We start from the raw sequence: 12,992 nt of genomic DNA, 5'->3' as shown, positions 1-12,992 counted from the left end.
TTATATATTTAAAATATTTCTATCCATAACTGAATCTTTATTATGTGCGTCTCCACAAGTGAGCGTCTTGCATACTGATAGATGTGGTCCATTTACATGTACACCTTCTGCTGTTTAAAACCACAGCAATATACAATTTAAAAAGAATACTGAAGATGTGATTCGCTACATAAATAATTCTGTACTGCCAGTAAGTAGTTTCTTGAAGTTTGAAGAGATTATTTGTTTTAATAGAGGATCTTTATAGTTTTGAACAGCTGAGGTGTGATTATGCTCAAACCTTGGCTAGTAATTAGCTTTTGTTATTATCAGATAGGAAACTTGCCTGCGGGTCTGAAACGCTAAATTGACATAATTGCTTTGTGGTATGGAGATGGATATTTGTTTTTCCACAGACTTGCCTTTCATGTTGTTGAAAATATATTATTGATCCGTTTCGAAAGAGAGAACAGTAGAAAGAGAAAAGAAATTAGAGAGTACGAGGCTCTACAACCAGATAATGAAATGCTTAGGTCAAAGAGTGTGAACTCTAAATACTGTTTGTTTTCACTGAGTGACTACCAGGGTCATGATGCAGGATGGTGACAGGGAAATAGAAAGAATAAGATACCATGTACAATTGCAGGTATGTCTGTATTTTGTGTAAGCGGTTGAAGTGAACAGGGCTGTAAAGCTACAGTCTATGTGGCCATTATGTTTTAGGGAGAGACGCCAACCAGAGCTCCAGTGCAGAAGACTGTGAAATGATTAAATTTTCACATGGTGGTTAATATGCTTATCATCGATGCTTTTAGTTGAGCTTCATGGCTGCTGATCACAGGAGGCTGCATCGTGATTAAGCCCGGTGCATTGGTTGTGAATAGCTCTCCTGCTTGAAACAGGAAGAGACGAAAAGAAATGAAGGGATTGCTGGCTGGACAATGTATCTGGCAGAAGGATGAGGTGACAAGTGAAGAGTCAAACTCTTGGTTAATCTAAGCAGGCATAGAATTAGACTGTAGTCCTGGAAAAAGTCAAGGAGATTGTTAGCATGGCTGAGTGCCAGGCTGTTTCTTTTCCTGGTTTTGAAAACCATGGTGAAGCTGGAAGCAAGACTGAAATGTTAAGACCTGTGAATAAAATTTCATTCTGTCAGCTCCTGCATAGCTGGTGTTTCCCATCTGGAATCAGAATGAATGGGTGAGTGGTTATTAATATGTAATGAGATCTTACAGAAACAACAGCATTGCAAGCAAAGGAAAAGAGGGATTTAGAGAAAGGGATCATTCATGCGAAAGTTAGGCTTGCCATGCTGGCATGTTAGGGATAATAAGGCAGGCATGGTCCTGAAAGGTTGTACCAGTGTTTTAAAAGATGGAAATAGCAGGATGCTTGGACCATGAAAGCTGGCGTCCTCCTGACATTATGCTGTATCAATTCCCTTGTTCCACTTCCTTGCCTTTTAGCATGTTTTTTCATTTCACTGTAAACTGCTTGGGGCAGAGATCATGCCTTTTATTTGTCTGTGAAGTGCTACTACTTATGAGGAACATATTTTGTTGATTGCTGGAGGAACAAGAGCATCAATAGCAGGGCCCCGCATGCAAAATCTCTAAGTCTCTGCAAGGATGCATTTTTTCCCAGTCTGTGGGGGAGCCTCTAACCCTGAATTTCTAAAAACCAAAGGTGTGCACTAGAGAAGGATTCAGTCTATATTCAGCCCGGGCTGTGTGCTGCTGACTGTCTGGTGTCTGGGCTGGTTGCGTGTTGAGTCTGACCTGTTCCTTGCCCTTGTGCTGTGTCACATCATCGTCACAGCAACCCCACTAGAGCTTGTGTTCCTCCCAGGTGAGGGAAATGCCAGAAAGCCTCCTCCCTCTGTGGGATTCACTCTTTCAGTGATTACACAGTATTCAGTGCATGTTTTGTGTTCTATTTTACTGTTTATTAAACAGCTCCATGACTTTGGCTTGATCGCCAAGGAATTTAGAGGCTGTTCATTTCTGATGGAGCTCAGCCTTGCTGTAGCAACACGTACCTTGCCCTCCAGGGCACAAATAACAATACAGTGTGGCTTTGCTTATTGGAAAATGGAGAATGATTTTTTTTTTTTTAATACAGCTTAAAACAATTTTTTTGAAGCTTTTATCACCCAGGGACTATACTGTGATGGAACCTGAACCTGATGTGCCCAATCTTCAAGTGATACTGTTTTCTATTAGCAGCTGAAATGTATCAAAATGGTCAAGCATCCATCCAAACAAATAATAAATCAAACAAGAACATGTAATAGTAGGCTATGTAAAAACAAGTAGTAGGCTATCAGTGCAGGTAATTCTAGGCCAGTATTTACACACAGCAGCAAAATATGCAACTGGTCACATGGGGTTTTCAAGTCAGGGTGAAAATAGGAAATGCTGTAGCTGTAGGAGAGAGGCCACAATGAGACATGAAGTTCTGTTCTGGTCTTTCCATTACTGTGATGGTATTTTTTCACAAAATTGATAAGTTTGAGGCCCTCTGACCACCCGCCATGGAGGCATCCATAATAAGTCACAAGTAGTGCCTCAAGAAAAACACTTGAGAGTTTTTGCAGCCTTTTTGGACTTGTGTTTCCCAGTCACCAGACAAATGTGGCATTCCTTGTCATGCCACAGTATTGGCTTGGTGTACAGATGCGTCCAAGTAAAAACTTGTCATGTGAGGAAGATGCAAAAAGGAAGCAAATGAAGAAAAGTCAAATTAAATTGTTTGATATTATGCTTAGGATATAAAAAGGACAGGGTTACTTCTTAGTTTGCTACTCTTGCTCTGATGATTTTGCCATATGTGCTTTTCCAAGGTAATTTCTAAATCTAAATCTAAGACTTTTCACAGTTACACAGGGGAGGCTATGGTGGGTTTCAGGTATTTAAGAAAAGCTTTTTTGGAAAGAGATTTCAAGAGCTGGATCATAAATACAACTGAGCAAAAACAGATAAGAAGGTGGTAGGCTGGCTCTTCAAAGTGTTGATGTGTATGTCTTGCACCCAAACCAGCAAGTGAAACAGATTCAAGAATTAAAATGCACAATGTGTACTCAGAAGTGGAGGAAATATAAATGCATAACTGCAAAGAGGACTGTTTCTTGTAAACAGTCCGGCACAAGGGTAGAGATGCTAATTAGGCATGTAAATTGAGTGTCTGAGGATTTCAGAGCAGAGAAGATACCTGAAAGCAAGCCTTGATTTTCTCAAGGATAGCATGAATGAATTGTATTTATTAGTTATCAGAATGCCTCTAGGAATTTAGATTTAGTAGAGTTCAGAGCTTTTGAGGATTATAAGGGGATGTGCCAGGAAGAAGTGACAGGCTGTCAGGACTTACTGAAAGGGCAGATATATCCTACACACTCAGAGGTTTAAAAAAAGAATTTAAAAGGAGGTGTTGATTTTTTTACTTCTTCATGAAATGTTTATGACTTAGTTGGCGATTGCCATTCTTCTTGCTTTCTCACACTCATCAATGCTTTGCTCTGCTGAGAGTTACTTGCGTGAAACTTTAATTGCAGGTTCCAACCAGAGGCAGGGATGCTGACACACCTTACCTGCAGCTTAAAGAAATTGCGACATCTATAGCTTTCCGAAGCCGGGGACAACTAGGAGAGACTCAGCCACAGTGATCTGTCAGTGTTGTTATCTTCCCATTCATACAGAGCTGTGAGAGTGGGCTATTAATCATCCTGCCTAAGGTCTGGGAGCATGTGGAAATGCATGGAGAATTACCATACCTTCTAAACAGTCAACATGGCAGGCTCTGAGAGTTCCTTCGTGCTTTAAGTCAGAAGTAATGACAAATTCATCAAAGTCTCCGTGCTTTCTTTCTCTGGCCTCCTTTTTCCTTCTAGGTTGAAGTCAGAGCTGCCACCTTTTCTCCCCTTGAGACGAAAACAATTGATTTCTTGCTGAATCCCCTCCAGGAGCAGTTAGTGTGGCAGGAGAGGTAGTTTTGGCAGGAGGGTCTACAGGGCACTTAGGTTTGTTGTAGTGTGGGCATTGAGGCAGGGCTAGTGAGGAATGGATGAGTAAAGTGCGAAGGTCCCTCTTCCTATGTCTTTAAGGAACCACCAGGGTGGAATGAGGTCTAGTGCTGGGGATGAATGTGCCAGATTAACTTCAGCGTAGCCGCTGGTGATCTGAGTACCTTAAGGCTGGAGTTAAGGGATTGGTAAGGTTAAGTTTTGAACACACAAGAGTGAGGCTTTGTGTTTTTTGCTAAATCTTCCACCTTCCTCAGCTTTAGGATAAAGGTTGAATTGGGAATCATAAAATAATTTTTTTTGGAAAAGACCTTTAATATCATCAAATCCAACTGTAAAACTAACACTGCCAAGCCGCTAAACCATGTTCCTAAACACCACATCTACACATCTTTTAAATTCCTCCAGGGATAGTGGCTCAACCACTTCCCCAGGCAGCCTGTTCCAATGCCTGACAATGCTTACAGTGAAGTAATATTTCCTAGTATCTAGTTTAAACTGTCCCCTGGCGCAACTTGAGGCCATTTCCTCACATCCTACCCCTTGTTACTTGGGAGAAGAGGCTGACCTCCACCTCACCACAACCTCCTTTCAGGCAGTTGTAAAGAACGATGAGGTCTCCCCTCAACTTCCTTTTTTCTAGGCTAAACAATCCCAGTTTCCTCAGCTGCTCCTCATAGGACTTGTGCTCCAGCCCCTTCACCAGCTTTGTTGCCCTCCTCAGGACACACTTCAGCCCTTCAATGGCATTTTTGTAGTGAGGGGCCCCAAACTGAGCACAGGATTCAAGGTGCAGCCTCACTGGTGCTGAGTACAGAGAGATAATTAGTGCCCTGGACTTGATGGCCACACCATTTCTGATACAAGACAGGATGCTATTGGCTTTCTTGGCCACCTGGGCCACTGCTGGCTCAAGTTCAGTCCCTGTCAACAAACACCTGCAGGTTTTTCTCTTCCAGGCAGCTTTCCAGCCCCTCTTCCCCAAGCCTGTAGCACTGCATGGGGTTTTTGTTTCCCCAGTGCAAGACTGAACACTTGGCCTTGCTGGGCCTCGTACAGTTGATGTAAGCCCATTGATCTAACCTGTCCAGATCCCTCTTTAAAGCCTTTCTACCCTAGATATTAGGAAGAAGAATTGTGTCAAACTTTGTTAGTGAATTTAGCCATGATTAGTGATTTGGCATTATTGTTAGTGTTAGGGCTTGGTAAAAAGAGCAGTTGCAGATGTAACAAATCCCAGAGCTGTGGTATGGGTTGGCTTTGGCATGTTCAAATAAGTTTTTTTTCTTATTTTTGTAATGCAGGTTATAATAAATTGATTGTGTTTAGTGCTAGAATATTTTTTGTACAATTTTAGGTAAGGGAATTGTTCTGTTTCTGTCTTGGTCTTACATTATATGCTAGGTTAGGTTTGGGGATGGCCAATAGCCATTATTTTCAAAATTATACATGAATGGCAGTTATTTTCTTATTGCAGACAAAATTCAGCTTTGTGACTAAGAAGATGAGATTTTGTGGGGTATAAAGGGAATAAACAGTTCAGTGTAACTTTGAATCCTGCATGGATCATATTGTTGCTGTGAATACTGGTGACATCAAACACAAATACCTTATGTTTAATTTTCAAGGGTATTGATGATTTGGGTTTTGTTAGGGGTAGGATTCATATTCCAGTAAGAGAAAAGGTCTGGTAAAAGAAGTGAGGTGGAGTTTGTGCTTTTGAAGAAACTTTCATGGTCTGCAAGGCCAGCTCTGGGGGTGCCGCTGGCAGTGATGAATTTGCTTAGACCTGATGCTGGATGTGAGCTGTGCCGTGTACAAAGCAGCAGGGGTTAGCCTTAGGCTCAGGATTAGGAGAGGATTGTTTGTTTGAAAAGACTGGTGGGTCACAAGGTCCTGAGGAGGTGGTGGTGTTGGGATTAAGCATGGTGCAGGTCTCACTGGGATGGGATTAAAGTTTAGGAAAAAAGAGGTGGAAGAGCTCATATTCTTGTTGAATCCTGTGGGGCTGCAGGATTAGGAAAAACACTTTTGTTGTGAAAGGCATGGAGGTTATGATTAATTTAGTTGCAGGTTTTGTTTCACGTGTTTAACAGAAAGGCAATGGATTCCATAATGAAGTTCTAATTTTTAAAACGTACCAACCTCATAGTGTTCATTGCACATTACGAACAGGATTTTGCCAGTCTTGGAAAAACTGAAAAGATATAAACTATGATGAAACAGTAGAAACTGTATTGTAGATATAGGCTGTAGATTGAAGTCCCCAGAAGTATAAGAAATTAATATTCAACCTTAATGTATTTATGTTTGTGTCTGTTCTGAATTGTTGTTCATACAGTTTGATATTCAGGAAGCTCTGTAATTCGTGTAAAGTTTTGCTGTAAATTACTTTTCATAAACAGTTTTCATTCCTGGCAAGCAAAAATACATCAGAAGCTTTCTCATAAAACCAAATTTATTACTTATCATACTGCTGTATTGGTTTAAAGAGATTAAAAAGTGAGTACTTGACATGATTAACAATTTAATTGAGTGTAGTAGGAAGCCCGATGCTTTCTAGTTCCCAGAGTTATTGTTGCTTGTTCCTGTGCTTTACCAGGCTTTTTAGTTATTATTGTAAAGATCAAATCATGCTTATTGTTTCAGCAATATCCATTAATTTTGCTTTTATGAGTGCCTAAAATAATCTTAGAGCCTTAATGAATGTGTTGAAGTGAAATACTATGGACTGCTTTTAGGCCAGTACTGAAAGTATTCCTCATCTAGTTTTTTTTAATGTAGCAGATTTTTGCAGCATTATTGCACAATAATTTGTGCTCTCTTGTATGTAGTTATGATATTTGTGTTTATGTGGTGTCTTATTTCCAGAGAGCATGTGAGCAGCATTGACTTTGAAGGCACTGACTTTCTTGTATTGAAGGGTTTTGGAAGATGAAAAAAGAGAGTTTACTCTATACTTTTACATGTATATGTATAATGTCTCCTTCAGTGCTAACTAGTCTCCTTTTCTAGTTGTTCTGAAAAATTCACGTTGATTTTCTGCTAATGAATTAAACTTAGAGTGCTAGAAACATGTAAAGTTTTGGCAAGTGTTTCAAAAGTTCGTTACTAAACTGATGAGCTGGGAGCTTTATTCTTCTTCCCTATTTTTGGGAAGCCTCTGCTGCAGCGTTAAACTTTGCTGCAATACCTGCGTTCCCTCAGGGTGCTCAGTAAGCTGTTCCTAAACCCACAGTTGATAGGAAACCATATTTAAGCCAAGCCATAATGAAACCTGTCCGAGCCCCTGCCTAGGGTTTCTCATGTTGTTTTTCCGTAGGGAAGGACAACATATGTCTCATCTTGAGCTAGCTAGAAAAAGATAGTTTTCTTTGTCTCGTACCACGTAATTTTGTAAGATTCAAGACCTTGGTTTGCTTTATAATGTAAACACGTAAAATGGCCTTTTGGCAATCCTAACGTAGAGCGTGATATGTAGCATAGTGTAGAAAAAGAGGGGCTTGGTCCCTATCGAGACCTTGGCCACCCTTTTTTTTTATAATGTAAAAGAATTTAGGGGCTGAATCTGAAAACTGCTAAGGATGATGACAGTTTTTCCTCTGGCACTGAGCCATGCCTTTTGGCGCCTTCATTGATAAGGGACATGCAAGTGCTGGCTGCAGATGCAGGAAAATCATCACAACTTCTCATTTTCACAAAATGCGTGGAGCTTTAGACTTTCTGGTTGATTCCAGCTGAAGAATTGAAAGTTTGTGTGTACATGCAGAGTGCTCAGGTAGTGCTGAAGGTTTTTGTTCCGGTGTATGAGCTCTCTTGTATATTCGGCTTGGTTTGTAGAGCAACAGCAAAGGAGGGAAGATGAGTGTGTTTGTGTGTCACCACAGCAAATTGGATCGTGACTGCAGAGAGATTAGTTGGATTGCTTTGCATCTTCCACTGAAGAAGAAATTGAATTTATTCTCTTGAATGCAAATCTTCTTTCAATATATATTTAGTCAACATATCTCATTTTTTGTCTTTTGGGAGATGAAGGAACCCCAAAAGTGTCTGCTCTGGTCACAGGCAAGGCAGAACTTTTTTCTAATGGGACACCGGATTTCATCACTGGAAACTGGGCTAGGCCGAGTGTCTTCTGGCAGGACCCTTCACACTCCTTTGTCATCCACTGAAGCGCATCTACTGTTCATTCAGCAGCTCTTGCAGGTTAGTGTGGGTTATGGAGGAAAGACAGTTATGGGTAGGTGCTTCCTAAAAAGGACTTCAGTTTTCTCTGGTGGAAGGTGTTAGGTATTTATCTCTGCACTCAGTACCCAGGGTTTCTGCAACACCTTCTCCCAAGCCTACCTGTTAATTCCAGAGAAGCACTAAATGCTCATCGTTAGTCTCTGCAACAATAATTGGCAGAAAGAGCTTTTGAAAAGCAAGCTTTGGAAGATCCTTTCGTTCTGTAAAGTGTGCAATAGCATTTCTCTTCCTATTAAATCAGCCTAGCATTTTGGGATGGTGTTGAAATGCAGTGTGGTGCAAGTTGACACTTCTTTCTATGCAGTAGCTCTCTTTTGCGAGTCCTCCTTTGCAGAGTGGCTTAAGTGTTATATTTGTGAGTTTGTCTTATAAAGCTGGTAGGGTATGATGTCTTTCTGGAGAGATTCTGCTCTCCTTCTGCATGTGCATATTTTGTTTATGTTTTTAATGAGGGTTGTATATTTTGAAATGTATGACGTCAGAGTAATTTCTGCTTAGCAGAGGTAAGGCAGTATATTGGCGTACCTGACTGTCATATCTAGCTGCTTAAAAGACAAGCACGTTGTAAGCCATAGAAAGATACTAGTACCTGCTTAAAAATGGGAATGGCTATAAAATGTCAGAGGTATAAGAATTACTTGTCATACTCAGCTTGGAAAGGTCTTTGTTGTAATAATGAAAGTTTCCATCATTCTGTACAAGTGATAAGTTTGAGTTGTCTATTGGAGCTCGTGTAGAACATCTGACTTTAATTGCCTGTTTGAATTTGACAGCTAAAAGTGATTAATGATTTCCTAATAAATTTAGCAAACTGTGAACAAGTAAACCATTTGAAGGACAGAAGTTCCCTTATGACGTTGCAAATACCAGGCTGCAATTGCTTTGTAAAATTTCTTCAGGTATGTCATTACTCATGGAAGTACTTATTGTAGATGTTCCTGAATTATATTTTACTTAAATTACAGTCTTGTCTTAAACTAAATCAAGAGATGGCTTAAACGAGGAAAGCAGCTGTGTGTGTGTTTGTGGCTACAAATTTGAAAGGTCCTGAGCAATTTGGAAGGTTAGTTCTGGACTCTGCTTTGTTGCAGGCAAGTCATGTAATTTCACTTATAAAAGACAAAATGAAGTAGAGGAGGTAATTAATATTTCACTGACTACCCAGGTATAAGAATGTTTATTGAGTGAATGTGTGAAGTCACTGAGATGGAAACTGCATGGAAGTGACTGTGTTATTAGGGTTGTCATTATTAATAAGCCTCTTGATTAGAACTGCCCTTTTGGATGATCTACTCCTTTAGCCAAAGAGAAAGTTTTAACTGGGAAGAGTAAAGAGAACTGGAATTTATATTCACAGAATTACAGTACCAGTGATGTTAAAAAAAATAATTGTCAGCTTCTGGGCAGGCAGCACTGCCTGTGTACACAGCCTGTTTGGAGAATGTAAAGGCATTAAATTCTGCAATTACTCCAGAGACCATTTTGCAGTGGTAATGTTCGTCTTCCACAGACCATCTATCATGGCTAGAGTTAGTAAGGGGGGAAAAAAAGGTCTTATTGTTTCTGAGTTATTATGGAAATTAGGCAAGGGGAGGAGTTGTGCTGCCGGCAAGAGAGTTCTAGTTCTTCCTGGACCGAGTGCTGCAGCACTCAGGGGAAGTTCTTTCCCAAAACAAGATGAATTAACGATCCCATTGGAGTCAATGGCAGATTTCCCACTGGCATTAATAGAGGCAAGTTTTCATGCTGTGGGTGTTGGAGAAATACTCGGAAATTTCTATAGGGAAATGTGGGAAGGAATAAAGGATGGAGCACTGCTTGTAAATAGGAAGTTGTGCTGCATGGAAGATAGTAATATCTATTCTTTGTGCAGCAAGTCTGTGTTATCAGTTGATGTAACTGTAATGAAGGATTTTTTTCCTTCCTGTTTCTCTTTTATGCCGCAGGATCTACCTTTTCCCAGATAGTATGAGTGACTCTGTATTTGGAATGATTACGTTGCTTTAGTTCTGGGTGATTTCATCCAGACATAGTAAAACATGAAACAGGTTTTCAATCCTGTTGACTTTGCACACCTGTAACAGCTCTCCAATGGAGAGGCAGATGTGGATAGTGATGGTGAGCTTCCTACAGCAATTTTACTTCTGTTAGTAACCTGTTGAGAACTCATGATGTAGAGGGACATCAAGCTTCCATAGATCCTTCCTTGTATGCCAAGCATGCCCCTGAAATGGATTGTCAGATGTGTTGTGGCTCAAAGGCTAGAAACACCAAAGCTGAATAAAGGAGGAGCAAATTATGTTAGCATTACCCCTTTTGAGACAGAATTATAAATTACTTCTATGCAGTTCCTGCATTCAGGTTTTCTTTCGTTTATGCAAGCAGGAAACTGTTTAAATGATCCCCTAAATTGGGCGTGTATGTTACTCAATGTATACATGATTTAACAATGTTCGCAGGCCATCAAATAACTTAATTGTAGAAGAATGATTTTTATGCCACTCAATGTTTGTAATTTGAGCAGGAACACGTTACTGTGTAAGATGAGTAATAACTTTGTTGCCTGGCTGTATGAGAGGAAATAGGCTGGTAACAAAGCTCTATTTACTGTGCATGGACACACTAACCAGTGGCCTGTCTTCCTTATGTGTTTTTATTTCAAAGCAACAACTAACACGAAATCCTTAGAAAAACATGCATTTTAAATGGTTCCTCATGAAGGACACGATTTAATTTTGTGTTTTTAACTGGCAATTTTACTTTCTCAGCATCAGTGCCTGTTGGAAGATGACCAGGCTGAGCTTTTGGTTATAAATGCTGTCATAGAGGTGTTGATGGTAGCCCCATGCCTTCTATGTTGCCATGTGATTTTTTTCTGCTGGGATAAGCAAGAGTAATGCAAATGTAGCTAGGGTGGATTGAGGGAATCAAAGGAGCTTATTTCAAGGACTCTTGGTGTCTCATGCTTGGAAGTACAACCTCTTGTTCTGAACAGTCAGCCGCCGTCCACAGTCTCTGTAGTTTCTGAATAGTCTCTGTGGCCAGCAGCAGTTTTTCTGGCATGGCACCTCATCACAGCCTTGAATTTATCCCGTTATAATTATTAGTTCTATTTTATCCTGTGGAAATTCAAAAGGAAAACTATGAACTGCAGTTTTTCTACCCCACAAACATCTGTTGTGAAGCCTGAGATGATGGATTTAGTTTTCTTTGCGCTGGCTGGGTCAAATGCTCAGCTGTTGTTTAAATTTTAAAGAAGATTGTCTAAAACTAGAACCTTTCCTTGTATATGGGTGCTGCCACCTTCAATTCACTCCAAATGTACTTTAATATACTCCAAGGTTCATTGGTATTATTTGCAGCACATTTATTACCCTGAAAGAGCTATTATAAGGCTGCTGCATTGTGCAAGCCAGTGAGCTAGATAGCTTCCCAGCACTCTGACTTTTCCTTTGAATTAATTTATTTCAAAAGCAGCTTCTCGCTGAAAACCATCTCTGTAGAAATGACATGGTAGCCTAGCAGGGCTGTGTGCTCATTGCCAGCTGGATTAAAATGCAGTGTACAGACAGACAGGTCACCTGCTGCAACCTCTGCAGAGGTCTCATTCGGACCAGTTTCATGTCATCAATCCCCTTGTCTTTTATTTTCTTCTAATTTTCAGCTGACACTGCTATTTTCAGCAGTAACAGGGGGTCAGCCAGGCCTTGCTGACCTGTGCCCTCAGTATGGCAGGAGGCATAGGCTGGCTCTGATGAGTCAATTCCCATGTTAAAGCTGGTCTTGTTAACTATGGGTGAGGTTCTCCGAGGGGTGGCACTCAGCTTGTGCTGCCAGGGCCTCCACAGCCAGGAGCAACCATGGGAGCTGGTCTTGTGGAGAAAGCCGCAATGTACTTGAAGTTGTTGTTGCTCTATCTGGTAACTTTTGCAGTTGGGCTGCTTTCCTTGTTGTGAATCATTATTTGTACCAACAGTTTCTTTCTGTCACATGAAGGGGTAAAAAGTGTGAAGACCTATCCTTCCAGTAATAGGTACCGCTTGTGCAGGTCCCTTTAGGTCATCAGGCACCTTGCCTATACAAATGGGACTGCAGAGGCCAATGGGTTGCTGTAAACAGGATGGCAGAGTGAAAAGAGAGTAAACGTTCCTAAGGGCTAAGCTCTAGTTTGCTGAAGGAAAGGGGCAGGTTTTTGACTATAGGTTATTACTTGGAGTCATCTTCCTCATGCTTATTCTCACTTGCTCTTTTGGGCTCAGCAATGACCACATACATCTTATTGTAGTGAGTTCTCCCCTAGAAGTTGATGAAGACGCGAGTCAGTGCTTTTTTCCATAAGTATCTTGTTCCCCCAGCAGTGTCATGCACATCGTGCGGCTCCCAGTAAAACTGATGAAACTTCTGTTGGTTTTCATGGGAACATAACTGGGACTAGATGAGTGAAGTCCTCATTCAAGACTCAAACAGCCAAACTCTGTGTATCTGGACCACTCTCCTCATCCTGAATATGATTTCTGAAATGAGGAAGGCATTGCATGTGTTTTTGTAAATTGGCCTCTCAGTATCTTTTTTTTGTATAATACAACAAAAAATCTCAGTGAATTCAAGTGAAAGGGAGTTAGTGGGCGTGGCCCTTTGGGGGAGGTGGTGGTAGGGATGAAGGAGGACAACACCACAGGGTCACACTGCAGCGAGGCTGTGAGCAGAACCCATTGCTTGTGTTGGTAGGAGTTTCTGTTTTAAATCT

At 40.8% G+C, this 12,992-nt stretch overlaps 1 protein-coding gene across 1 annotated transcript in view; it reads left to right on the top strand.

Moving 5' to 3' along the window:
• Window positions 1-12,992, top strand: part of PLCL1 (phospholipase C like 1 (inactive)) — a 212,536-nt gene that overhangs the window by 93,153 nt on the left and 106,391 nt on the right. The window lies entirely within an intron of this gene.

This window comes from Phaenicophaeus curvirostris, chromosome 7, assembly GCF_032191515.1.
Source record: "Phaenicophaeus curvirostris isolate KB17595 chromosome 7, BPBGC_Pcur_1.0, whole genome shotgun sequence".
Lineage (NCBI taxonomy): Eukaryota > Metazoa > Chordata > Aves > Cuculiformes > Cuculidae > Phaenicophaeus > Phaenicophaeus curvirostris.
The sequence above is the reverse complement of the archived record's forward strand: the minus strand, read 5'-3'. Positions and strand labels throughout refer to the sequence as shown.